This window comes from Ambystoma mexicanum, chromosome 1p (genome assembly GCF_040938575.1).
Source record: "Ambystoma mexicanum isolate Mex_15411 chromosome 1p, UKY_AmexF1_1, whole genome shotgun sequence".
Taxonomy (NCBI): Eukaryota; Metazoa; Chordata; class Amphibia; order Caudata; family Ambystomatidae; genus Ambystoma; species Ambystoma mexicanum.
The window spans coordinates 1,025,720,572-1,025,746,725 of record NC_090921.1 but is presented as its reverse complement, the minus strand read 5'-3'; the positions used below and the strand labels follow the sequence as shown (position 1 = coordinate 1,025,746,725).

The 26,154-nt window shown below is 41.8% G+C and overlaps 3 non-coding genes across 3 annotated transcripts; all 3 read left to right on the top strand.

Annotated features, from left to right (window-relative positions):
* Positions 1 to 295: 295 nt before the first annotated feature.
* TRNAY-GUA (transfer RNA tyrosine (anticodon GUA)) lies at positions 296 to 381 on the top strand. Its single transcript is given in 2 exon segments — positions 296 to 332; positions 346 to 381. It is a non-coding gene; the product is annotated as a tRNA-Tyr (tRNA).
* Positions 382 to 940: 559 nt separating this feature from the next.
* TRNAY-GUA (transfer RNA tyrosine (anticodon GUA)) lies at positions 941 to 1,026 on the top strand. The gene is given in 2 exon segments: positions 941 to 977; positions 991 to 1,026. It is a non-coding gene; the product is annotated as a tRNA-Tyr (tRNA).
* A 1,852-nt stretch (positions 1,027 to 2,878) lies between these two features.
* Positions 2,879 to 2,964, top strand: TRNAY-GUA (transfer RNA tyrosine (anticodon GUA)). Its single transcript is given in 2 exon segments — positions 2,879 to 2,915; positions 2,929 to 2,964. It is a non-coding gene; the product is annotated as a tRNA-Tyr (tRNA).
* Positions 2,965 to 26,154: the final 23,190 nt, after the last annotated feature.

Genomic DNA, 26,154 nt, shown 5'->3' with positions numbered 1-26,154 from the left:
GTATACACCATCCAAGATATTAAAATATTGTCAAGGCCCAACACGGCTGAATACTCTGAGGAGATGGCCTGTGAGGCGCCGCCTTTCAACTTTTCCCCCTTAGTATGGTGGTCAGTAACATGCGGGAGACTGCGGAGGGGGTCATTTTTTTAATTGGGAACTGATGTGCTTTTACTCAATTCGGGAACGTCACAAGCCAAATTTGTCGTATTTTGCACAAATTGCAAGAGATGTTTGAATGTCGAGGGTTGAAGTGGAAGCTCGTATTGAGCTTGCTAGAGACTGATTTGCCAAGCCTTCGATAGCTCAGTTGGTAGAGCGGAGGACTGTAGTGGTAAAACAGGCATCCTTAGGTCGCTGGTTCAAATCCGGCTCGAAGGACTTTTGCCAAATGCACATTTTATTGAATACTTGGAAAGTAAAATACTTGGAAAGTAAAATAACAGACAATTTATAATTATATTATATTTCATCACTGAAAATAGATGCCTTTTGCTTTGAGGCTGTGACCACCTTATTTTTCAGTCCAACACAAATCTTCATTGGTTTCCTGTGAGGTGTTTTGGATCCCCATCTCTTGCTATGAACTGGCAAAACAGCAGAATCCCCTTGACAATCTTGATTTCTCAAGGGAAATGAGAGAACACTATACACCATCCAAGATATTAAAATATTGTCAAGGCCCAACGCTGCTGAATACTCTGAGGAGATGGCCTGTGAGGTGCCGCCTTTCAACTTTTCCCCCTTAGTATGGTGGTCAGTAACATGCGGGAGACTGCGGAGGGGGTCATTTTTTTAATTGGGAACTGATGTGCTTTTACTCAATTCGGGAACCTCACAAGCCAAATTTGTAGTATTTTGCACGAATTGCAAGAGATGTTTACAAGTCGACGGTTGAAGTGAAAGCTCGTATTGAGTTTGCTAGAGTTGATTTGCCAAGCCTTCGATAGCTCAGTTGGTAGAGCGGAGGACTGTAGTGGTAAAACAGGCATCCTTAGGTCGCTGGTTCAAATCCGGCTCGAAGGACTCTTGCCAAATGCACATTTTATTGAATACTTGGAAAGTAAAATACTTGGAAAGTAAAATAACAGACAATTTATAATTATATTATATTTCATCACTGAAAATAGATGCCTTTTGCTTTGAGGCTGTGGCCACGTTATTTTTCTGTCCAACACGAATCTTCATTGGTTTCCTGTCAGTTGTTTTGGATCCCCATCTCTTGCTATGAACTGGCAAAACAGCAGAATCCCCTTGACAATCTTGATTTCTCAAGGGAAATGAGAGAACACTATACACCATCCAAGATATTAAAATATTGTCAAGGCCCAACACGGCTGAATACTCTGAGGAGATGGCCTGTGAGGCGCCGCCTTTCAACTTTTCCCCCTTAGTATGGTGGTCATTAACATGCGGGAGACTGCGGAGGGGTCATTTTTTTAATTGGGAACTGATGTGCTTTTACTCAATTCGGGAACCTCACAAGCCAAATTTGTAGTATTTTGCACGAATTGCAAGAGATGTTTACAAGTCGACGGTTGAAGTGGAAGCTCGTATTGAGTTTGCTAGAGAATGATTTGCCAAGCCTTTGATAGCTCAGTTGAAAGAGTGGAGGACTGTAGTGGTAAAACAGGCATCCTTAGGTCACTGGTTCAAATCCGGCTCGAAGGACTTTTGCCAAATGCAAATTTTATTGAATACTTGGAAAGTAAAATACTTGGAAAGTAAAATAACAGACAATTTATAATTATATTTTATTTCATCACTGAAAATAGATGCCTTTTGCTTTGAGGCTGTGGCCACGTTATTTTTCTGTCCGACACCAATCTTCGTTGGTTTCCTGTGACGTGTTTTGGATCCCCATCTCTTGCTATGAACTGACAAAACAGCAGAATCCCCTTGACAATCTTGATTTCTCAAGGGAAATGGGAGAACACCATACACCATCCAAGATATTAAAATATTGTCAAGGCCGAACACTGATGAATACTCTGAGGAGATGGCCTGTGAGGCGCCGCCTTTCAACTTTTCCTCCTTAGCATGGTGGTCAGTAACATGCGGGAGACTGCGGAGGCGGTCATTTTTTTAATTGGGAACTGATGTGCTTTTACTCAATTCGGGAACCTCACAAGCCAAATTTGTAGTATTTTGCACGAATTGCAAGAGATGTTTGCATGTCGACGGTTGAAGTGGAAGCTCGAATTGAGCTTGCTAGAGAACGGATTGCAAAGCCTTAGATAGCTCAGTTGGTAGAGGGGAGGACTGTAGTGGTAAAACAGGCATCCTTATGTCGCTGGTTCAAATCCGGCTCGAAGGTCTTTTGCCAAATGCAAATTTTATTGAATACTTGGAAAGTAAAATACTTGGAAAATAACATAACAGACAATTTATAATTATATTATATTTCATCTCTGAAAATAGATGCCTTTTGCTTTGAGGCTGTGGCCACATTATTTTTCTGTCCAACACCAATCTTCTTTGGTTTCCTGTGAGGTGTTTTTTTGATCCCCATCTCTTGCTATGAACTGGCAAAACAGCAGAATCCCCTTGACAATCTTGATTTCTCAAGGGAAATGAGAGAACAGTATACACCATCCAAGATATTAAAATATTGTCAAGGCCCAACACGGCTGAATACTCTGAGGAGATGGCCTGTGAGGCGCCGCCTTTCAACATTTCCCCCTTAGTATGGTGGTCAGTAACATGCGGGAGACTGCGGAGGGGGTCATTTTTTTAATTGGGAACTGATGTGCTTTTACTCAATTCGGGAACGTCACAAGCCAAATTTGTAGTATTTTGCACGAATTGCAAGAGATGTTTACAAGTCGACGGTTGAAGTGGAAGCTCGTATTGAGTTTGCTAGAGTTGATTTGCCAATCCTTCGATAGCTCAGTTGGTAGAGCGGAGGACTGTAGTAGTAAAACAGGCATCCTTAGGTCGCTGGTTCAAATCCGGCTCGAAGGACTCTTGCCAAATTCACATTTTATTGAATACTTGGAAAGTAAAATACTTGGAAAGTAAAATAACAGACAATTTATAATTATATTTTATTTCATCACTGAAAATAGATGCCTTTTGCTTTGAGGCTGTGGCCACGTTATTTTTCTGTCCGACACCAATCTTCGTTGGTTTCCTGTGACGTGTTTTGGATCCCCATCTCTTGCTATGAACTGACAAAACAGCAGAATCCCCTTGACAATCTTGATTTCTCAAGGGAAATGGGAGAACACCATACACCATCCAAGATATTAAAATATTGTCAAGGCCGAACACTGATGAATACTCTGAGGAGATGGCCTGTGAGGCGCCGCCTTTCAACTTTTCCTCCTTAGTATGGTGGTCAGTAACATGCGGGAGACTGCGGAGGCGGTCATTTTTTTAATTGGGAACTGATGTGCTTTTACTCAATTCGGGAACCTCACAAGCCAAATTTGTAGTATTTTGCACGAATTGCAAGAGATGTTTGCATGTCGACGGTTGAAGTGGAAGCTCGAATTGAGCTTGCTAGAAAACGGTTTGCCAAGCCTTCGATAGCTCAGTTGGTAGAGGGGAGGACTGTAGTGGTAAAACAGGCATCCTTAGGTCGCTGGTTCAAATCCGGCTCGAAGGACTTTTGCCAAATGCAAATTTTATTGAATACTTGGAAAGTAAAATACTTGGAAAATAACATAACAGACAATTTATAATTATATTATATTTCATCACTGAAAATAGATGCCTTTTGCTTTGAGGCTGTGGCCACATTATTTTTCTGTCCAACACCAATCTTCTTTGGTTTCCTGTGAGGTGTTTCTTTGATCCCCATCTCTTGCTATGAACTGGCAAAACAGCATAATCCCCTTGACAATCTTGATTTCTCAAGGAAAATGAGAGAACACTATACACCATCCAAGATATTAAAATATTGTCAAGGCCCAACGCGGCTGAATACTCTGAGGAGATGGCCTGTGAGGTGCCGCCTTTCAACTTTTCCCCCTTAGTATGGTGGTCAGTAACATGCGGGAGACTGCGGCGGGGGTCATTTTTTAAATTGGGAACTGATGTGCTTTTACTCAATTCGGGAACCTCACAAGCCAAATTTGTAGTATTTTGCACGAATTGCAAGAGATGTTTGAATGTCGACGGTTGAAGTGGAAGCTCGTATTGAGCTTGCTAGAGACTGATTTGCAAAGCCTTCGATAGCTCAGTTGGTAGAGCAGAGGACTGTAGTGGTAAAACAGGCATCCTTAGGTCGCTGGTTCAAATCCAGATTTAAGGACTTTTGCCAAATGCAAATTTTATTGAATGCTTGGAAAATAAAATAACAGACAATTTATAATTATATTATATTTCATCACTGAAAATAGATGCCTTTTGCTTTGAGGCTGTGGCCACGTTATGTTTCTGTCCGACACCAATCTTCGTTGGTTTCCTGTGAGGTGTTTTGGATCCCCATCTCTTGCTATGAACTGACAAAACAGCAGAATCCCCTTGACAATCTTGATTTCTCAAGGGAAATGGGAGAACACTATACACCATCCAAGATATTAAAATATTGTCAAGGCCCAACACGGCTGAATACTCTGAGGAGATGGCCTGTAAGGCGCGCCTTTCAACTTTTCCCCCTTAATATGGTGGTCAGTAACATGCGGGAGACTGCGGAGGGGGTCATTTTTTTAATTGGGAACTGATGTGCTTTTACTCAATTCGGGAACCTCACAAGCCAAATTTGTAGTATTTTGCACGAATTGCAAGAGATGTTTACAAGTCGACGGTTGAAGTGGAAGCTCGTATTGAGTTTGCTAGAGAATGATTTGCCAAGACTTCGAAAGCTCAGTTGGTAGAGCGGAGGACTGTAGTGGTAAAACAGGCATCCTTAGGTCGCTGGTTCAAATCCGGCTCGAATACTATTGAATACTTGGAAAGTAAAATACTTGGAAAATAAAATAACAGACAATTTATAATTATATTATATTTCATCACTGAAAATCGATGCCTTTTGCTTTGAGGCTGTGGCCACGTTATGTTTCTGTCCAACACCAAACTTCATTGGTTTCCTGTGAGGTGTTTCGGATCCCCATCTCTTGCTATGAACTGGCAAAACAGCAGAATCCCCTTGACAATCTTGATTTCTCAAGGGAAATGAGAGAACAGTATACACCATCCAAGATATTAAAATATTGTCAAGGCCCAACACGGCTGAATACTCTGAGGAGATGGCCTGTGAGGCGCCGCCTTTCAACTTTTCCCCCTTAGTATGGTGGTCAGTAACATGCGGGAGACTGCGGAGGGGGTCATTTTTTTAATTGTGAACTGATGTGCTTTTACTCAATTCGGGAACCTCACAAGCCAAATTTGTAGTATTTTGCACAAATTGCAAGAGATGTTTGAATGTCGAGGGTTGAAGTGGAAGCTCGTATTGAGCTTGCTAGAGACTGATTTGCCAAGCCTTCGATAGCTCAGTTGGTAGAGCGGAGGACTGTAGTGGTAAAACAGGCATCCTTAGGTCGCTGTTTCAAATCCGGCTCGAAGGACTTTTGCCAAATGCACATTTTATTGAATACTTGGAAAGTAAAATACTTGGAAAGTAAAATAACAGACAATTTATAATTATATTATATTTCATCACTGAAAATAGATGCCTTTTGCTTTGAGGCTGTGACCACCTTATTTTTCTGTCCAACACAAATCTTCATTGGTTTCCTGTGAGGTGTTTTGGATCCCCATCTCTTGCTATGAACTGGCAAAACAGCAGAATCCCCTTGACAATCTTGATTTCTCAAGGGAAATGAGAGAACACTATACACCATCCAAGATATTAAAATATTGTCAAGGCCCAACGCGGCTGAATACTCTGAGGAGATTGCCTGTGAGGTGCCGCCTTTCAACTTTTCCCCCTTAGTATGGTGGTCAGTAACATGCGGGAGACTGCGGAGGGGGTCATTTTTTTAATTGGGAACTGATGTGCTTTTACTCAATTCGGGAACCTCACAAGCCAAATTTGTAGTATTTTGCACGAATTGCAAGAGATGTTTACAAGTCGACGGTTGAAGTGGAAGCTCGTATTGAGTTTGCTAGAGATTGATTTGCCACGCCTTCGATAGCTCAGTTGGTAGAGCGGAGGACTGTAGTGGTAAAACAGGCATCCTTAGGTCGCTGGTTCAAATCCGGTTCGAAGGACTTTTGCCAAATGCACATTTTATTGAATACTTGGAAAGTAAAATACTTGGAAAGTAAAATAACAGACTATTTATAATTATATTATATTTCATCACTGAAAATAGATGCCTTTTGCTTTGAGGCTGTGGCCACGTTATTTTTCTGTCCGACACCAATCTTCGTTGGTTTCCTGTGAGGTATTTTGGATCCCCATCTCTTGCTATGAACTGACAAAACAGCAGAATCCCCTTGACAATCTTGATTTCTCAAGGGAAATGGGAGAACACTATACACCATCCAAGATATTAAAATATTGTCAAGGCCGAACACTGATGAATACTCTGAGGAGATGGCCTGTGAGGCGCCGACTTTCAACTTTTCCTCCTTTGTATGGTGGTCAGTAACATGCGGGAGACTGCGGAGGGGGTCATTTTTTTAATTGTGAACTGATGTGCTTTTACTCAATTCGGGAACCTCACAAGCCAAATTTGTAGTATTTTGCACGAATTGCAAGAGATGTTTGAATGTCGAGGGTTGAAGTGGAAGCTCGTATTGAGCTTGCTAGAGACTGATTTGCCAAGCCTTCGATAGCTCAGTTGGTAGAGCGTGGTAAAACAGGCATCCTTAGGTCGCTGGTTCAAATCCGGCTCGCAGGACTTTTGCCAAATGCACATTTTATTGAATACTTGGAAAGTAAAATACTTGGAAAATAACATAACAGACAATTTATAATTATATTATATTTCATCACTGAAAATAGATGCCTTTTGCTTTGAGGCTGTGACCACCTTATTTTTCTGTCCAACACAAATCTTCATTGGTTTCCTGTGAGGTGTTTTGGATCCCCATCTCTTGCTATGAACTGGCAAAACAGCAGAATCCCCTTGACAATCTTGATTTCTCAAGGGTAATGAGAGAACACTATACACCATCCAAGATATTAAAATATTGTCAAGGCCCAACGCGGCTGAATACTCTGAGGAGATGGCCTGTGAGGTGCCGCCTTTCAACTTTTCCCCCTTAGTATGGTGGTCAGTAACATGCGGGAGACTGCGGAGGGGGTCATTTTTTTAATTGGGAACTGATGTGCTTTTACTCAATTCGGGAACCTCACAAGCCAAATTTGTAGTATTTTGCACGAATTGCAAGAGATGTTTGCATGTCGACGGTTGAAGTGGAAGCTCGAATTGAGCTTGCTAGAGAACGGTTTGCCAAGCCTTTGATAGCTCAGTTGGTAGAGGGGAGGACTGTAGTGGTAAAACAGGCATCCTTAGGTCGCTGGTTCAAATCCGGCTCGAAGGACTTTTGCCAAATGCAAATTTTATTGAATACTTGGAAAGTAAAATACTTGGAAAATAACATAACAGACAATTTATAATTATATTATATTTCATCACTGAAAATAGATGCCTTTTGCTTTGAGGCTGTGGCCACATTATTTTTCTGTCCAACACCAATCTTCTTTGGTTTCCTGTGAGGTGTTTCTTTGATCCCCATCTCTTGCTATGAACTGGCAAAACAGCATAATCCCCTTGACAATCTTGATTTCTCAAGGAAAATGAGAGAACACTATACACCATCCAAGATATTAAAATATTGTCAAGGCCCAACGCGGCTGAATACTCTGAGGAGATGGCCTGTGAGGTGCCGCCTTTCAACTTTTCCCCCTTAGTATGGTGGTCAGTAACATGCGGGAGACTGCGGCGGGGGTCATTTTTTTAATTGTGAACTGATGTGCTTTTACTCAATTCGGGAACCTCACAAGCCAAATTTGTAGTATTTTGCACGAATTGCAAGAGTTGTTTGAATGTCGACGGTTGAAGTGGAAGCTTGTATTGAGCTTGCTAGAGACTGATTTGCTAAGCCTTCGATAGCTCAGTTGGTAGAGCAGAGGACTGTAGTGGTAAAACAGGCATCCTTAGGTCGCTGGTTCAAATCCAGATTGAAGGACTTTTGCCAAATGCAAATTTTATTGAATACTTGGAAAGTAAAATGCTTGGAAAATAAAATAACAGACAATTTATAATTATATTATATTTCATCACTGAAAATAGATGCCTTTTGCTTTGAGGCTGTGGCCACGTTATGTTTCTGTCCGACACCAATCTTCGTTGGTTTCCTGTGAGGTGTTTTGGATCCCCATCTCTTGCTATGAACTGACAAAACAGCCGAATCCCCTTGACAATCTTGATTTCTCAAGGGAAAATGGGAGAACACTATACACCATCCAAGATAATAAAATATTGTCAAGGCCCAACACGGCTGAATACTCTGAGGAGATGGCCTGTAAGGCGCGCCTTTCAACTTTTCCCCCTTAATATGGTGGTCAGTAACATGCGGGAGACTGCGGAGGGGGTCATTTTTTAAATTGGGAACTGATGTGCTTTTACTCAATTCGGGAACCTCACAAGCCAAATTTGTAGTATTGTGCACGAATTGCAAGAGATGTTTACAAGTCGACGGTTGAAGTGGAAGCTCGTATTGAGTTTGCTAGAGAATGATTTGCCAAGCCTTCGAAAGCTCAGTTGGTAGAGCGGAGGACTGTAGTGGTAAAACAGGCATCCTTAGGTCGCTGGTTCAAATCCAGCTCGAAGGACTTTTGCCAAATGCAAATTTTATTGAATACTTGGAAAGTAAAATACTTGGAAAGTAAAATAACAGACAATTTATAATTATATTTTATTTCATCACTGAAAATAGATGCCTTTTGCTTTGAGGCTGTGGCCACGTTATTTTTCTGTCCGACACCAATCTTCGTTGGTTTCCTGTGACGTGTTTTGGATCCCCATCTCTTGCTATGAACTGACAAAACAGCAGAATCCCCTTGACAATCTTGATTTCTCAAGGGAAATGGGAGAACACCATACACCATCCAAGATATTAAAATATTGTCAAGGCCGAACACTGATGAATACTCTGAGGAGATGGCCTGTGAGGCGCCGCCTTTCAACTTTTCCTCCTTAGTATGGTGGTCAGTAACATGCGGGAGACTGCGGAGGCGGTCATTTTTTTAATTGGGAACTGATGTGCTTTTACTCAATTCGGGAACCTCACAAGCCAAATTTGTAGTATTTTGCACGAATTGCAAGAGATGTTTGCATGTCGACGGTTGAAGTGGAAGCTCGAATTGAGCTTGCTAGAAAACGGTTTGCCAAGCCTTCGATAGCTCAGTTGGTAGAGGGGAGGACTGTAGTGGTAAAACAGGCATCCTTAGGTCGCTGGTTCAAATCCGGCTCGAAGGACTTTTGCCAAATGCAAATTTTATTGAATACTTGGAAAGTAAAATACTTGGAAAATAACATAACAGACAATTTATAATTATATTATATTTCATCACTGAAAATAGATGCCTTTTGCTTTGAGGCTGTGGCCACATTATTTTTCTGTCCAACACCAATCTTCTTTGGTTTCCTGTGAGGTGTTTCTTTGATCCCCATCTCTTGCTATGAACTGGCAAAACAGCATAATCCCCTTGACAATCTTGATTTCTCAAGGAAAATGAGAGAACACTATACACCATCCAAGATATTAAAATATTGTCAAGGCCCAACGCGGCTGAATACTCTGAGGAGATGGCCTGTGAGGTGCCGCCTTTCAACTTTTCCCCCTTAGTATGGTGGTCAGTAACATGCGGGAGACTGCGGCGGGGGTCATTTTTTAAATTGGGAACTGATGTGCTTTTACTCAATTCGGGAACCTCACAAGCCAAATTTGTAGTATTTTGCACGAATTGCAAGAGATGTTTGAATGTCGACGGTTGAAGTGGAAGCTCGTATTGAGCTTGCTAGAGACTGATTTGCAAAGCCTTCGATAGCTCAGTTGGTAGAGCAGAGGACTGTAGTGGTAAAACAGGCATCCTTAGGTCGCTGGTTCAAATCCAGATTTAAGGACTTTTGCCAAATGCAAATTTTATTGAATACTTGGAAAGTAAAATGCTTGGAAAATAAAATAACAGACAATTTATAATTATATTATATTTCATCACTGAAAATAGATGCCTTTTGCTTTGAGGCTGTGGCCACGTTATGTTTCTGTCCGACACCAATCTTCGTTGGTTTCCTGTGAGGTGTTTTGGATCCCCATCTCTTGCTATGAACTGACAAAACAGCAGAATCCCCTTGACAATCTTGATTTCTCAAGGGAAATGGGAGAACACTATACACCATCCAAGATATTAAAATATTGTCAAGGCCCAACACGGCTGAATACTCTGAGGAGATGGCCTGTAAGGCGCGCCTTTCAACTTTTCCCCCTTAATATGGTGGTCAGTAACATGCGGGAGACTGCGGAGGGGGTCATTTTTTTAATTGGGAACTGATGTGCTTTTACTCAATTCGGGAACCTCACAAGCCAAATTTGTAGTATTTTGCACGAATTGCAAGAGATGTTTACAAGTCGACGGTTGAAGTGGAAGCTCGTATTGAGTTTGCTAGAGAATGATTTGCCAAGACTTCGAAAGCTCAGTTGGTAGAGCGGAGGACTGTAGTGGTAAAACAGGCATCCTTAGGTCGCTGGTTCAAATCCGGCTCGAATACTATTGAATACTTGGAAAGTAAAATACTTGGAAAATAAAATAACAGACAATTTATAATTATATTATATTTCATCACTGAAAATCGATGCCTTTTGCTTTGAGGCTGTGGCCACGTTATGTTTCTGTCCAACACCAAACTTCATTGGTTTCCTGTGAGGTGTTTCGGATCCCCATCTCTTGCTATGAACTGGCAAAACAGCAGAATCCCCTTGACAATCTTGATTTCTCAAGGGAAATGAGAGAACAGTATACACCATCCAAGATATTAAAATATTGTCAAGGCCCAACACGGCTGAATACTCTGAGGAGATGGCCTGTGAGGCGCCGCCTTTCAACTTTTCCCCCTTAGTATGGTGGTCAGTAACATGCGGGAGACTGCGGAGGGGGTCATTTTTTTAATTGTGAACTGATGTGCTTTTACTCAATTCGGGAACCTCACAAGCCAAATTTGTAGTATTTTGCACAAATTGCAAGAGATGTTTGAATGTCGAGGGTTGAAGTGGAAGCTCGTATTGAGCTTGCTAGAGACTGATTTGCCAAGCCTTCGATAGCTCAGTTGGTAGAGCGGAGGACTGTAGTGGTAAAACAGGCATCCTTAGGTCGCTGTTTCAAATCCGGCTCGAAGGACTTTTGCCAAATGCACATTTTATTGAATACTTGGAAAGTAAAATACTTGGAAAGTAAAATAACAGACAATTTATAATTATATTATATTTCATCACTGAAAATAGATGCCTTTTGCTTTGAGGCTGTGACCACCTTATTTTTCTGTCCAACACAAATCTTCATTGGTTTCCTGTGAGGTGTTTTGGATCCCCATCTCTTGCTATGAACTGGCAAAACAGCAGAATCCCCTTGACAATCTTGATTTCTCAAGGGAAATGAGAGAACACTATACACCATCCAAGATATTAAAATATTGTCAAGGCCCAACGCGGCTGAATACTCTGAGGAGATTGCCTGTGAGGTGCCGCCTTTCAACTTTTCCCCCTTAGTATGGTGGTCAGTAACATGCGGGAGACTGCGGAGGGGGTCATTTTTTTAATTGGGAACTGATGTGCTTTTACTCAATTCGGGAACCTCACAAGCCAAATTTGTAGTATTTTGCACGAATTGCAAGAGATGTTTACAAGTCGACGGTTGAAGTGGAAGCTCGTATTGAGTTTGCTAGAGATTGATTTGCCACGCCTTCGATAGCTCAGTTGGTAGAGCGGAGGACTGTAGTGGTAAAACAGGCATCCTTAGGTCGCTGGTTCAAATCCGGTTCGAAGGACTTTTGCCAAATGCACATTTTATTGAATACTTGGAAAGTAAAATACTTGGAAAGTAAAATAACAGACTATTTATAATTATATTATATTTCATCACTGAAAATAGATGCCTTTTGCTTTGAGGCTGTGGCCACGTTATTTTTCTGTCCGACACCAATCTTCGTTGGTTTCCTGTGAGGTATTTTGGATCCCCATCTCTTGCTATGAACTGACAAAACAGCAGAATCCCCTTGACAATCTTGATTTCTCAAGGGAAATGGGAGAACACTATACACCATCCAAGATATTAAAATATTGTCAAGGCCGAACACTGATGAATACTCTGAGGAGATGGCCTGTGAGGCGCCGACTTTCAACTTTTCCTCCTTTGTATGGTGGTCAGTAACATGCGGGAGACTGCGGAGGGGGTCATTTTTTTAATTGTGAACTGATGTGCTTTTACTCAATTCGGGAACCTCACAAGCCAAATTTGTAGTATTTTGCACGAATTGCAAGAGATGTTTGAATGTCGAGGGTTGAAGTGGAAGCTCGTATTGAGCTTGCTAGAGACTGATTTGCCAAGCCTTCGATAGCTCAGTTGGTAGAGCGTGGTAAAACAGGCATCCTTAGGTCGCTGGTTCAAATCCGGCTCGCAGGACTTTTGCCAAATGCACATTTTATTGAATACTTGGAAAGTAAAATACTTGGAAAATAACATAACAGACAATTTATAATTATATTATATTTCATCACTGAAAATAGATGCCTTTTGCTTTGAGGCTGTGACCACCTTATTTTTCTGTCCAACACAAATCTTCATTGGTTTCCTGTGAGGTGTTTTGGATCCCCATCTCTTGCTATGAACTGGCAAAACAGCAGAATCCCCTTGACAATCTTGATTTCTCAAGGGTAATGAGAGAACACTATACACCATCCAAGATATTAAAATATTGTCAAGGCCCAACGCGGCTGAATACTCTGAGGAGATGGCCTGTGAGGTGCCGCCTTTCAACTTTTCCCCCTTAGTATGGTGGTCAGTAACATGCGGGAGACTGCGGAGGGGGTCATTTTTTTAATTGGGAACTGATGTGCTTTTACTCAATTCGGGAACCTCACAAGCCAAATTTGTAGTATTTTGCACGAATTGCAAGAGATGTTTGCATGTCGACGGTTGAAGTGGAAGCTCGAATTGAGCTTGCTAGAGAACGGTTTGCCAAGCCTTTGATAGCTCAGTTGGTAGAGGGGAGGACTGTAGTGGTAAAACAGGCATCCTTAGGTCGCTGGTTCAAATCCGGCTCGAAGGACTTTTGCCAAATGCAAATTTTATTGAATACTTGGAAAGTAAAATACTTGGAAAATAACATAACAGACAATTTATAATTATATTATATTTCATCACTGAAAATAGATGCCTTTTGCTTTGAGGCTGTGGCCACATTATTTTTCTGTCCAACACCAATCTTCTTTGGTTTCCTGTGAGGTGTTTCTTTGATCCCCATCTCTTGCTATGAACTGGCAAAACAGCATAATCCCCTTGACAATCTTGATTTCTCAAGGAAAATGAGAGAACACTATACACCATCCAAGATATTAAAATATTGTCAAGGCCCAACGCGGCTGAATACTCTGAGGAGATGGCCTGTGAGGTGCCGCCTTTCAACTTTTCCCCCTTAGTATGGTGGTCAGTAACATGCGGGAGACTGCGGCGGGGGTCATTTTTTAAATTGGGAACTGATGTGCTTTTACTCAATTCGGGAACCTCACAAGCCAAATTTGTAGTATTTTGCACGAATTGCAAGAGATGTTTGAATGTCGACGGTTGAAGTGGAAGCTCGTATTGAGCTTGCTAGAGACTGATTTGCAAAGCCTTCGATAGCTCAGTTGGTAGAGCAGAGGACTGTAGTGGTAAAACAGGCATCCTTAGGTCGCTGGTTCAAATCCAGATTTAAGGACTTTTGCCAAATGCAAATTTTATTGAATACTTGGAAAGTAAAATGCTTGGAAAATAAAATAACAGACAATTTATAATTATATTATATTTCATCACTGAAAATAGATGCCTTTTGCTTTGAGGCTGTGGCCACGTTATGTTTCTGTCCGACACCAATCTTCGTTGGTTTCCTGTGAGGTGTTTTGGATCCCCATCTCTTGCTATGAACTGACAAAACAGCAGAATCCCCTTGACAATCTTGATTTCTCAAGGGAAATGGGAGAACACTATACACCATCCAAGATATTAAAATATTGTCAAGGCCCAACACGGCTGAATACTCTGAGGAGATGGCCTGTAAGGCGCGCCTTTCAACTTTTCCCCCTTAATATGGTGGTCAGTAACATGCGGGAGACTGCGGAGGGGGTCATTTTTTTAATTGGGAACTGATGTGCTTTTACTCAATTCGGGAACCTCACAAGCCAAATTTGTAGTATTTTGCACGAATTGCAAGAGATGTTTACAAGTCGACGGTTGAAGTGGAAGCTCGTATTGAGTTTGCTAGAGAATGATTTGCCAAGACTTCGAAAGCTCAGTTGGTAGAGCGGAGGACTGTAGTGGTAAAACAGGCATCCTTAAGTCGCTGGTTCAAATCCGGCTCGAATACTATTGAATACTTGGAAAGTAAAATACTTGGAAAATAAAATAACAGACAATTTATAATTATATTATATTTCATCACTGAAAATCGATGCCTTTTGCTTTGAGGCTGTGGCCACGTTATGTTTCTGTCCAACACCAAACTTCATTGGTTTCCTGTGAGGTGTTTCGGATCCCCATCTCTTGCTATGAACTGGCAAAACAGCAGAATCCCCTTGACAATCTTGATTTCTCAAGGGAAATGAGAGAACAGTATACACCATCCAAGATATTAAAATATTGTCAAGGCCCAACACGGCTGAATACTCTGAGGAGATGGCCTGTGAGGCGCCGCCTTTCAACTTTTCCCCCTTAGTATGGTGGTCAGTAACATGCGGGAGACTGCGGAGGGGGTCATTTTTTTAATTGTGAACTGATGTGCTTTTACTCAATTCGGGAACCTCACAAGCCAAATTTGTAGTATTTTGCACAAATTGCAAGAGATGTTTGAATGTCGAGGGTTGAAGTGGAAGCTCGTATTGAGCTTGCTAGAGACTGATTTGCCAAGCCTTCGATAGCTCAGTTGGTAGAGCGGAGGACTGTAGTGGTAAAACAGGCATCCTTAGGTCGCTGTTTCAAATCCGGCTCGAAGGACTTTTGCCAAATGCACATTTTATTGAATACTTGGAAAGTAAAATACTTGGAAAGTAAAATAACAGACAATTTATAATTATATTATATTTCATCACTGAAAATAGATGCCTTTTGCTTTGAGGCTGTGACCACCTTATTTTTCTGTCCAACACAAATCTTCATTGGTTTCCTGTGAGGTGTTTTGGATCCCCATCTCTTGCTATGAACTGGCAAAACAGCAGAATCCCCTTGACAATCTTGATTTCTCAAGGGAAATGAGAGAACACTATACACCATCCAAGATATTAAAATATTGTCAAGGCCCAACGCGGCTGAATACTCTGAGGAGATTGCCTGTGAGGTGCCGCCTTTCAACTTTTCCCCCTTAGTATGGTGGTCAGTAACATGCGGGAGACTGCGGAGGGGGTCATTTTTTTAATTGGGAACTGATGTGCTTTTACTCAATTCGGGAACCTCACAAGCCAAATTTGTAGTATTTTGCACGAATTGCAAGAGATGTTTACAAGTCGACGGTTGAAGTGGAAGCTCGTATTGAGTTTGCTAGAGATTGATTTGCCACGCCTTCGATAGCTCAGTTGGTAGAGCGGAGGACTGTAGTGGTAAAACAGGCATCCTTAGGTCGCTGGTTCAAATCCGGTTCGAAGGACTTTTGCCAAATGCACATTTTATTGAATACTTGGAAAGTAAAATACTTGGAAAGTAAAATAACAGACTATTTATAATTATATTATATTTCATCACTGAAAATAGATGCCTTTTGCTTTGAGGCTGTGGCCACGTTATTTTTCTGTCCGACACCAATCTTCGTTGGTTTCCTGTGAGGTATTTTGGATCCCCATCTCTTGCTATGAACTGACAAAACAGCAGAATCCCCTTGACAATCTTGATTTCTCAAGGGAAATGGGAGAACACTATACACCATCCAAGATATTAAAATATTGTCAAGGCCGAACACTGATGAATACTCTGAGGAGATGGCCTGTGAGGCGCCGACTTTCAACTTTTCCTCCTTTGTATGGTGGTCAGTAACATGCGGGAGACTGCGGAGGGGGTCATTTTTTTAATTGTGAACTGATGTGCTTTTACTCAATTCGGGAACCTCACAAGCCAAATTTGTAGTATTTTGCACGAATTGCAAGAGATGTTTGAATGTCGAGGGTTGAAGTGGAAGCTCGTATTGAGCTTGCTAGAGACTGATTTGCCAAGCCTTCGATAGCTCAGTTGGTAGAGCGTGGTAAAACAGGCATCCTTAGGTCGCTGGTTCAAATCCGGCTCGCAGGACTTTTGCCAAATGCACATTTTATTGAATACTTGGAAAGTAAAATACTTGGAAAATAACATAACAGACAATTTATAATTATATTATATTTCATCACTGAAAATAGATGCCTTTTGCTTTGAGGCTGTGACCACCTTATTTTTCTGTCCAACACAAATCTTCATTGGTTTCCTGTGAGGTGTTTTGGATCCCCATCTCTTGCTATGAACTGGCAAAACAGCAGAATCCCCTTGACAATCTTGATTTCTCAAGGGTAATGAGAGAACACTATACACCATCCAAGATATTAAAATATTGTCAAGGCCCAACGCGGCTGAATACTCTGAGGAGATGGCCTGTGAGGTGCCGCCTTTCAACTTTTCCCCCTTAGTATGGTGGTCAGTAACATGCGGGAGACTGCGGAGGGGGTCATTTTTTTAATTGGGAACTGATGTGCTTTTACTCAATTCGGGAACCTCACAAGCCAAATTTGTAGTATTTTGCACGAATTGCAAGAGATGTTTGCATGTCGACGGTTGAAGTGGAAGCTCGAATTGAGCTTGCTAGAGAACGGTTTGCCAAGCCTTTGATAGCTCAGTTGGTAGAGGGGAGGACTGTAGTGGTAAAACAGGCATCCTTAGGTCGCTGGTTCAAATCCGGCTCGAAGGACTTTTGCCAAATGCAAATTTTATTGAATACTTGGAAAGTAAAATACTTGGAAAATAACATAACAGACAATTTATAATTATATTATATTTCATCACTGAAAATAGATGCCTTTTGCTTTGAGGCTGTGGCCACATTATTTTTCTGTCCAACACCAATCTTCTTTGGTTTCCTGTGAGGTGTTTCTTTGATCCCCATCTCTTGCTATGAACTGGCAAAACAGCATAATCCCCTTGACAATCTTGATTTCTCAAGGAAAATGAGAGAACACTATACACCATCCAAGATATTAAAATATTGTCAAGGCCCAACGCGGCTGAATACTCTGAGGAGATGGCCTGTGAGGTGCCGCCTTTCAACTTTTCCCCCTTAGTATGGTGGTCAGTAACATGCGGGAGACTGCGGCGGGGGTCATTTTTTTAATTGTGAACTGATGTGCTTTTACTCAATTCGGGAACCTCACAAGCCAAATTTGTAGTATTTTGCACGAATTGCAAGAGTTGTTTGAATGTCGACGGTTGAAGTGGAAGCTTGTATTGAGCTTGCTAGAGACTGATTTGCTAAGCCTTCGATAGCTCAGTTGGTAGAGCAGAGGACTGTAGTGGTAAAACAGGCATCCTTAGGTCGCTGGTTCAAATCCAGATTGAAGGACTTTTGCCAAATGCAAATTTTATTGAATACTTGGAAAGTAAAATGCTTGGAAAATAAAATAACAGACAATTTATAATTATATTATATTTCATCACTGAAAATAGATGCCTTTTGCTTTGAGGCTGTGGCCACGTTATGTTTCTGTCCGACACCAATCTTCGTTGGTTTCCTGTGAGGTGTTTTGGATCCCCATCTCTTGCTATGAACTGACAAAACAGCCGAATCCCCTTGACAATCTTGATTTCTCAAGGGAAAATGGGAGAACACTATACACCATCCAAGATAATAAAATATTGTCAAGGCCCAACACGGCTGAATACTCTGAGGAGATGGCCTGTAAGGCGCGCCTTTCAACTTTTCCCCCTTAATATGGTGGTCAGTAACATGCGGGAGACTGCGGAGGGGGTCATTTTTTAAATTGGGAACTGATGTGCTTTTACTCAATTCGGGAACCTCACAAGCCAAATTTGTAGTATTGTGCACGAATTGCAAGAGATGTTTACAAGTCGACGGTTGAAGTGGAAGCTCGTATTGAGTTTGCTAGAGAATGATTTGCCAAGCCTTCGAAAGCTCAGTTGGTAGAGCGGAGGACTGTAGTGGTAAAACAGGCATCCTTAGGTCGCTGGTTCAAATCCAGCTCGAAGGACTTTTGCCAAATGCAAATTTTATTGAATACTTGGAAAGTAAAATACTTGGAAAATAAAATAACAGACAATTTATAATTATATTATATTTCATCACTGAAAATAGATGCCTTTTGCTTTGAGGCTGTGGCCACGTTATGTTTCTGTCCAACACCAATCTTCATTGGTTTCCTGTGAGGTGTTTCGGATCCCCATCTCTTGCTATGAACTGGCAAAACAGCAGAATCCCCTTGACAATCTTGATTTCTCAAGGGAAATGAGAGAACAGTATACACCATCCAAGATATTAAAATATTGTCAAGGCCCAACACGGCTGAATACTCTGAGGAGATGGCCTGTGAGGCGCCGCCTTTCAACTTTTCCCCCTTAGTATGGTGGTCAGTAACATGCGGGAGACTGCGGAGGGGGTCATTTTTTTAATTGGGAACTGATGTGCTTTTACTCAATTCGGGAACGTCACAAGCCAAATTTGTAGTATTTTGCACGAATTGCAAGAGATGTTTACAAGTCGACGGTTGAAGTGGAAGCTCGTATTGAGTTTGCTAGAGAACGATTTGCCAAGCCTTCGATAGCTCAGCTGGTAGAGGGAGGACTGTAGTGGTAAAACAGGCATCCTTAGGTCGCTGGTTCAAATCCGGCTCGAAGGACTTTTGCCAAATGCACATTTTATTGAATACTTGGAAAGTAAAATACTTGGAAAGTAAAATAACAGACAATTTATAATTATATTATATTTCATCACTGAAAATAGATGCCTTTTGCTTTGAGGCTGTGGCCACGTTATTTTTCTGTCCGACACCAATCTTCGTTGGTTTCCTGTGAGGTATTTTGGATCCCCATCTCTTGCTATGAACTGACAAAACAGCAGAATCCCCTTGACAATCTTGATTTCTCAAGGGAAATGGGAGAACACTATACACCATCCAAGATATTAAAATATTGTCAAGGCCGAACACGGCTGAATACTCTGAGGAGATGGCCTGTGAGGCGCCGACTTTCAACTTTTCCTCCTTTGTATGGTGGTCAGTAACATGCGGGAGACTGCGGAGGGGGTCATTTTTTTAATTGTGAACTGATGTGCTTTTACTCAATTCGGGAACCTCATAAGCCAAATTTGTAGTATTTTGCACGAATTGCAAGAGATGTTTGAATGTCGACGGTTGAAGTGGAAGCTCGTATTGAGCTTGCTAGAGACTGATTTGCCAAGCCTTCGATAGCTCAGTTGGTAGAGCGGAGGACTGTAGTGGTAAAACAGGCATCCTTAGGTCGCTGGTTCAAATCCAGATTGAAGGACTTTTGCCAAATGCAAATTTTATTGAATACTTGGAAAGTAAAATACTTGGAAAGTAAAATAACAGACAGTTTATAATTATATTATATTTCATCACTGAAAATAGATGCCTTTTGCTTTGAGGCTGTGGCCACGTTATTTTTCTGTCCGACACCAATCTTCGTTGGTTTCCTGTGACGTGTTTTGGATCCCCATCTCTTGCTATGAACTGACAAAACAGCAGAATCCCCTTGACAATCTTGATTTCTCAAGGGAAATGGGAGAACACCATACACCATCCAAGATATTAAAATATTGTCAAGGCCGAACACTGATGAATACTCTGAGGAGATGGCCTGTGAGGTGCCGCCTTTCAACTTTTCCTCCTTAGTATGGTGGTCAGTAACATGCGGGAGACTGCGGAGGCGGTCATTTTTTTAATTGGGAACTGATGTGCTTTTACTCAATTCGGGAACCTCACAAGCCAAATTTGTAGTATTTTGCACGATTTGCAAGAGATGTTTGCATGTCGACGGTTGAAGTGGAAGCTCGAATTGAGCTTGCTAGAAAACGGTTTGCCAAGCCTTCGATAGCTCAGTTGGTAGAGGGGAGGACTGTAGTGGTAAAACAGGCATCCTTAGGTCGCTGGTTCAAATCCGGCTCGAAGGACTTTTGCCAAATGCAAATTTTATTGAATACTTGGAAAGTAAAATACTTGGAAAATAACATAACAGACAATTTATAATTATATTATATTTCATCACTGAAAATAGATGCCTTTTGCTTTGAGGCTGTGGCCACATTATTTTTCTGTCCAACACCAATCTTCTTTGGTTTCCTGTGAGGTGTTTCTTTGATCCCCATCTCTTGCTATGAACTGGCAAAACAGCATAATCCCCTTGACAATCTTGATTTCTCAAGGAAAATGAGAGAACACTATACACCATCCAAGATATTAAAATATTGTCAAGGCCCAACGCGGCTGAATACTCTGAGGAGATGGCCTGTGAGGTGCCGCCTTTCAACTTTTCCCCCTTAGTATGGTGGTCAGTAACATGCGGGAGACTGCGTCGGGGGTCATTTTTTTAATTGGGAACTGATGTGCTTTTACTCAATTCGGGAACCTCACAAGCCAAATTTGTAGTATTTTGCACGAATTGCAAGAGATGTTTGAATGTCGACGGTTGAAGTGGAAGCTCGTATTGAGCTTGCTAGAGACTGATTTGCCAAGCCTTCGATAGCTCAGTTGGTAGAGCAGAGGACTGTAGTTGTAAAACAGGCATCCTTAGGTCGCTGGTTCAAATCCAGATTTAAGGACTTTTGCCAAATGCAAATTTTATTGAATACTTGGAAAGTAAAATGCTTGGAAAATAAAATAACAGACAATTTATAATTATATTATATTTCATCACTGAAAATAGATGCCTTTTGCTTTGAGGCTGTGGCCACATTATGTTTCTGTCCGACACCAATCTTCGTTGGTTTCCTGTGAGGTGTTTTGGATCCCCATCTCTTGCTATGAACTGACAAAACAGCAGAATCCCCTTGACAATCTTGATTTCTCAAGGGAAATGGGAGAACACTATACACCATCCAAGATATTAAAATATTGTCAAGGCCCAACACGGCTGAATACTCTGAGGAGATGGCCTGTAAGGCGCGCCTTTCAACTTTTCCCCCTTAATATGGTGGTCAGTAACATGCGGGAGACTGCGGAGGGGGTCATTTTTTTAATTGGGAACTGATGTGCTTTTACTCAATTCGGGAACCTCACAAGCCAAATTTGTAGTATTTTGCACGAATTGCAAGAGATGTTTACAAGTCGACGGTTGAAGTGGAAGCTCGTATTGAGTTTGCTAGAGAATGATTTGCCAAGCCTTCGAAAGCTCAGTTGGTAGAGCGGAGGACTGTAGTGGTAAAACAGGCATCCTTAGGTCGCTGGTTCAAATCCGGCTCGAAGGACTTTTGCCAAATGCAAATTTTATTGAATACTTGGAAAGTAAAATACTTGGAAAATAAAATAACAGACAATTTATAATTATATTATATTTCATCACTGAAAATAGATGCCTTTTGCTTTGAGGCTGAGGCCACGTTATGTTTCTGTCCAACACCAATCTTCATTGGTTTCCTGTGAGGTGTTTCGGATCCCCATCTCTTGCTATGAACTGGCAAAACAGCAGAATCCCCTTGACAATCTTGATTTCTCAAGGGAAATGAGAGAACAGTATACACCATCCAAGATATTAAAATATTGTCAAGGCCCAACACGGCTGAATACTCTGAGGAGATGGCCTGTGAGGCGCCGCCTTTCAACTTTTCCCCCTTAGTATGGTGGTCAGTAACATGCGGGAGACTGCGGAGGGGGTCATTTTTTTAATTGGGAACTGATGTGCTTTTACTCAATTCGGGAACGTCACAAGCCAAATTTGTAGTATTTTGCACGAATTGCAAGAGATGTTTACAAGTCGACGGTTGAAGTGGAAGCTCGTATTGAGTTTGCTAGAGAACGATTTGCCAAGCCTTCGATAGCTCAGCTGGTAGAGCAGAGGACTGTAGTGGTAAAACAGGCATCCTTAGGTCGCTGGTTCAAATCCGGCTCGAAGGACTTTTGCCAAATGCACATTTTATTGAATACTTGGAAAGTAAAATACTTGGAAAGTAAAATAACAGACAATTTATAATTATATTATATTTCATCACTGAAAATAGATGCCTTTTGCTTTGAGGCTGTGGCCACGTTATTTTTCTGTCCGACACCAATCTTCGTTGGTTTCCTGTGAGGTATTTTGGATCCCCATCTCTTGCTATGAACTGACAAAACAGCAGAATCCCCTTGACAATCTTGATTTCTCAAGGGAAATGGGAGAACACTATACACCATCCAAGATATTAAAATATTGTCAAGGCCGAACACTGATGAATACTCTGAGGAGATGGCCTGTGAGGCGCCGACTTTCAACTTTTCCTCCTTTGTATGGTGGTCAGTAACATGCGGGAGACTGCGGAGGGGGTCATTTTTTTAATTGTGAACTGATGTGCTTTTACTCAATTCGGGAACCTCACAAGCCAAATTTGTAGTATTTTGCACGAATTGCAAGAGATGTTTGAATGTCGACGGTTGAAGTGGAAGCTCGTATTGAGCTTGCTAGAGACTGATTTGCCAAGCCTTCGATAGCTCAGTTGGTAGAGCAGAGGACTGTAGTGGTAAAACAGGCATCCTTAGGTCGCTGGTTCAAATCCAGATTGAAGGACTTTTGCCAAATGCAAATTTTATTGAATACTTGGAAAGTAAAATACTTGGAAAGTAAAATAACAGACAGTTTATAATTATATTATATTTCATCACTGAAAATAGATGCCTTTTTGCTTTGAGGCTGTGGCCACGTTATGTTTCTGTCCGACACCAATCTTCGTTGGTTTCCTGTGAGGTTTGTTTGTTTGTTTGTTTGTTTGTTTGTTTTATTCACTTATAATGCGCACCAAACCCGAAGGTAGCCGGGCGCAGCAGTACAGAAAATGCGAAGCTTAGGTTGCAGGGTGGGGTCATGGGAATACATACACTGTATAAATACAAAATACAAATAATAGAATGCAAAATATCACAGGGAGGCAGCAGTTGCGGTTTACATGCCGAATAGATACAAAATATGATCAAGAGAGTCTATGTACAAGAGAGTGGGACCATAAAGATCATGATGAAATGTATGTTCTAGGGTGGGGTGAAGGATAAGTGGGCGCCAATAGGCTATTCATTGGCAGTCCTTAGCAAATTGATGTAGTTGATTCTGAATTTAGGGAAGGGCTGTGCCTCGCGTAGAGGATTAGGCAATGAGTTCCATAATTGAGCTGCTTGCACCGGGAAGCTACTACCCCCCGCCTTAGATAACCTGAATCTAGGAATGATGAGGCTGTTGGCATTTGCAGTTCTGGCAGGGCGCGAGTGATTTCTTTTTGTGAGTTTATTGCGGAGATAGCTTGGTGCTGCATTGTTCAAGGCTTTATGAACCAGTGATGCTACTTTGAGGTGGATTTTGTTTTGGGAGGATAACCAGTTGTTTAGACGTCTGATGTTTGAAATATGTGATCTTTTGGGTACACCAAGGGCGGCTCGTAGGGCATTGTTTTGAAGAATTTGAAGTCGGTGGGTAATGGATTTGTTTGCTCCGATGTAGAGGGCATTACAATAATCAATCCTCGAAAGGATTAATGCTCTTGCTAGGATAAGGCAATTGTTATCGGAGAGAAAATGCTTGCCTGCTCTAATGAGCTTACATGTGTAGGCGGTGGCAGATGCCAAAGACTTCACCTGCTTATCAAAAGAGAGGGTGGCATCCAGATAGAAGCCAAGTGTCTTAACATCTTTGGAAACCTTGATAATGTTCCCGTCAATTTCAAATGAGGTATAGTCCTGACTGAGTTTCTTCATGTTAGAATGTGTCCCTAGGATGAGCAACTCTGTTTTGTCATCGTTCAGGCATAGACCGTGGGTTGCCATCCATGCCTGGACGATGATATACACCCTATTCACCAAGGCCAAATCCTTGTTGTAGTCCCCGGAAAGTGGGAGGAGAATCTGGGTATCATCTGCATAGTTGGTGTAGGTGATACCAAGATGGTCCAGATCATCAAAAAGGGGCCTAGTGAATATGTTGTAGAGAGTCGGGGAGACGCATGAGCCCTGAGGGACTCCACATCGGATGGGGATTGGGTCCGCCGCTGCCGAAGGGGAGAACACCCTCATGGTCCTATCACTGAGGAAGGATTCAATCCAAGATATGGCCTCCTTGGAAAAGTGTGCAGCAGAGTCTAAATGGCTGCAAAGTACTCCATGGTCTACAAGGTCGAAAGCCGCCGAGAGGTCCAGCAACAAGAGGAGAGCCATTTTACCTTTATCTCTTATTTCATCTATTTGTGCCTTTAGGTCGATCAGGGCAGTCTCTGTACCATGTTGTGGACGGAATCCTGATTGGCGCTCTCCTAAGAGTTTATGTTGTTCCAGGAAACTTTGGATTTGATTGTAGGCGATCTTATCCAAGATTTTGAGCAGGAAGGGGACTGTTGTAATGGGGCGGTAGTTTGTGGGTATAAGAGGGTCTAGCGTTTGCTTTTTAAGCAATGGTAGTACCCAGGATTGTTTTAAATTGGTGGGTACCGTGCCGGACGTGAAAGAAGAGTTGACAAGTTTGGCAATAAACGGGGAGAGATCTCTAGCTGCGTCTTTTATAAGCTGGGCAGGGCAAGAATCACCCTGGCAGTTAGACGGCTTAAGAGAGAGGATGACTTTCTCCACATCGAGAATCGATGTTTTGGAAAACATGAACCGTGTGGCTATGTCCTGGGTCTTTGGGGTAGGGTCTGTAGTGAGGTTGTTAGGCTTGGACTGATGAGTAAGGGAAGCTTTCTTTTTAGTTATTTTCGTTTGGAGTAGAGAGATTTGGATCCCCATCTCTTGCTATGAACTGACAAAACAGCAGAATCCCCTTGACAATCTTGATTTCTCAAGGGAAATGGGAGAACACTATACACCATCCAAGATATTAAAATATTGTCAAGGCCCAACACGGCTGAATACTCTGAGGAGATGGCCTGTGAGGCGCGCCTTTCAACTTTTCCCCCTTAATATGGTGGTCAGTAACATGCGGGAGACTGCGGAGGGGGTCATTTTTTTAATTGGGAACTGATGTGCTTTTACTCAATTCGGGAACCTCACAAGCCAAATTTGTAGCATTTTGCACGAATTGCAAGAGATGTTTGCATGTCGACGGTTGAAGTGGAAGCTCGAATTGAGCTTGCTAGAGAACGGTTTGCCATGCCTTCGATAGCTCAGTTGGTAGAGGGGAGGACTGTAGTGGTAAAACAGGCATCCTTAGGTCGCTGGTTCAAATCCGGCTCGAAGGACTTTTGCCAAATGCAAATTTTATTGAATACTTGGAAAGTAAAATACTTGGAAAATAACATAACAGACAATTTATAATTATATTATATTTCATCACTGAAAATAGATGCCTTTTGCTTTGAGGCTGTGGCCACGTTATGTTTCTGTCCAACACCAATCTTCATTGGTTTCCTGTGAGGTGTTTCAGATCCCCATCTCTTGCTATGAACTGGCAAAACAGCAGAATCCCCTTGACAATCTTGATTTTTCAAGGGAAATGAGAGAACAGTATACACCATCCAAGATATTAAAATATTGTCAAGGCCCAACACGGCTGAATACTCTGAGGAGATGGCCTGTGAGGCGCCGCCTTTCAACTTTTCCCCCTTAGTATGGTGGTCAGTAACATGCGGGAGACTGCGGAGGGGGTCATTTTTTTAATTGGGAATTGATGTGCTTTTACTCAATTCGGGAACGTCACAAGCCAAATTTGTAGTATTTTGCACGAATTGCAAGAGATGTTTACAAGTCGACGGTTGAAGTGGAAGCTCGTATTGAGTTTGCTAGAGAACAATTTGCCAAGCCTTCGATAGCTCAGTTGGTAGAGCGGAGGACTGTAGTGGTAAAACAGGCATCCTTAGG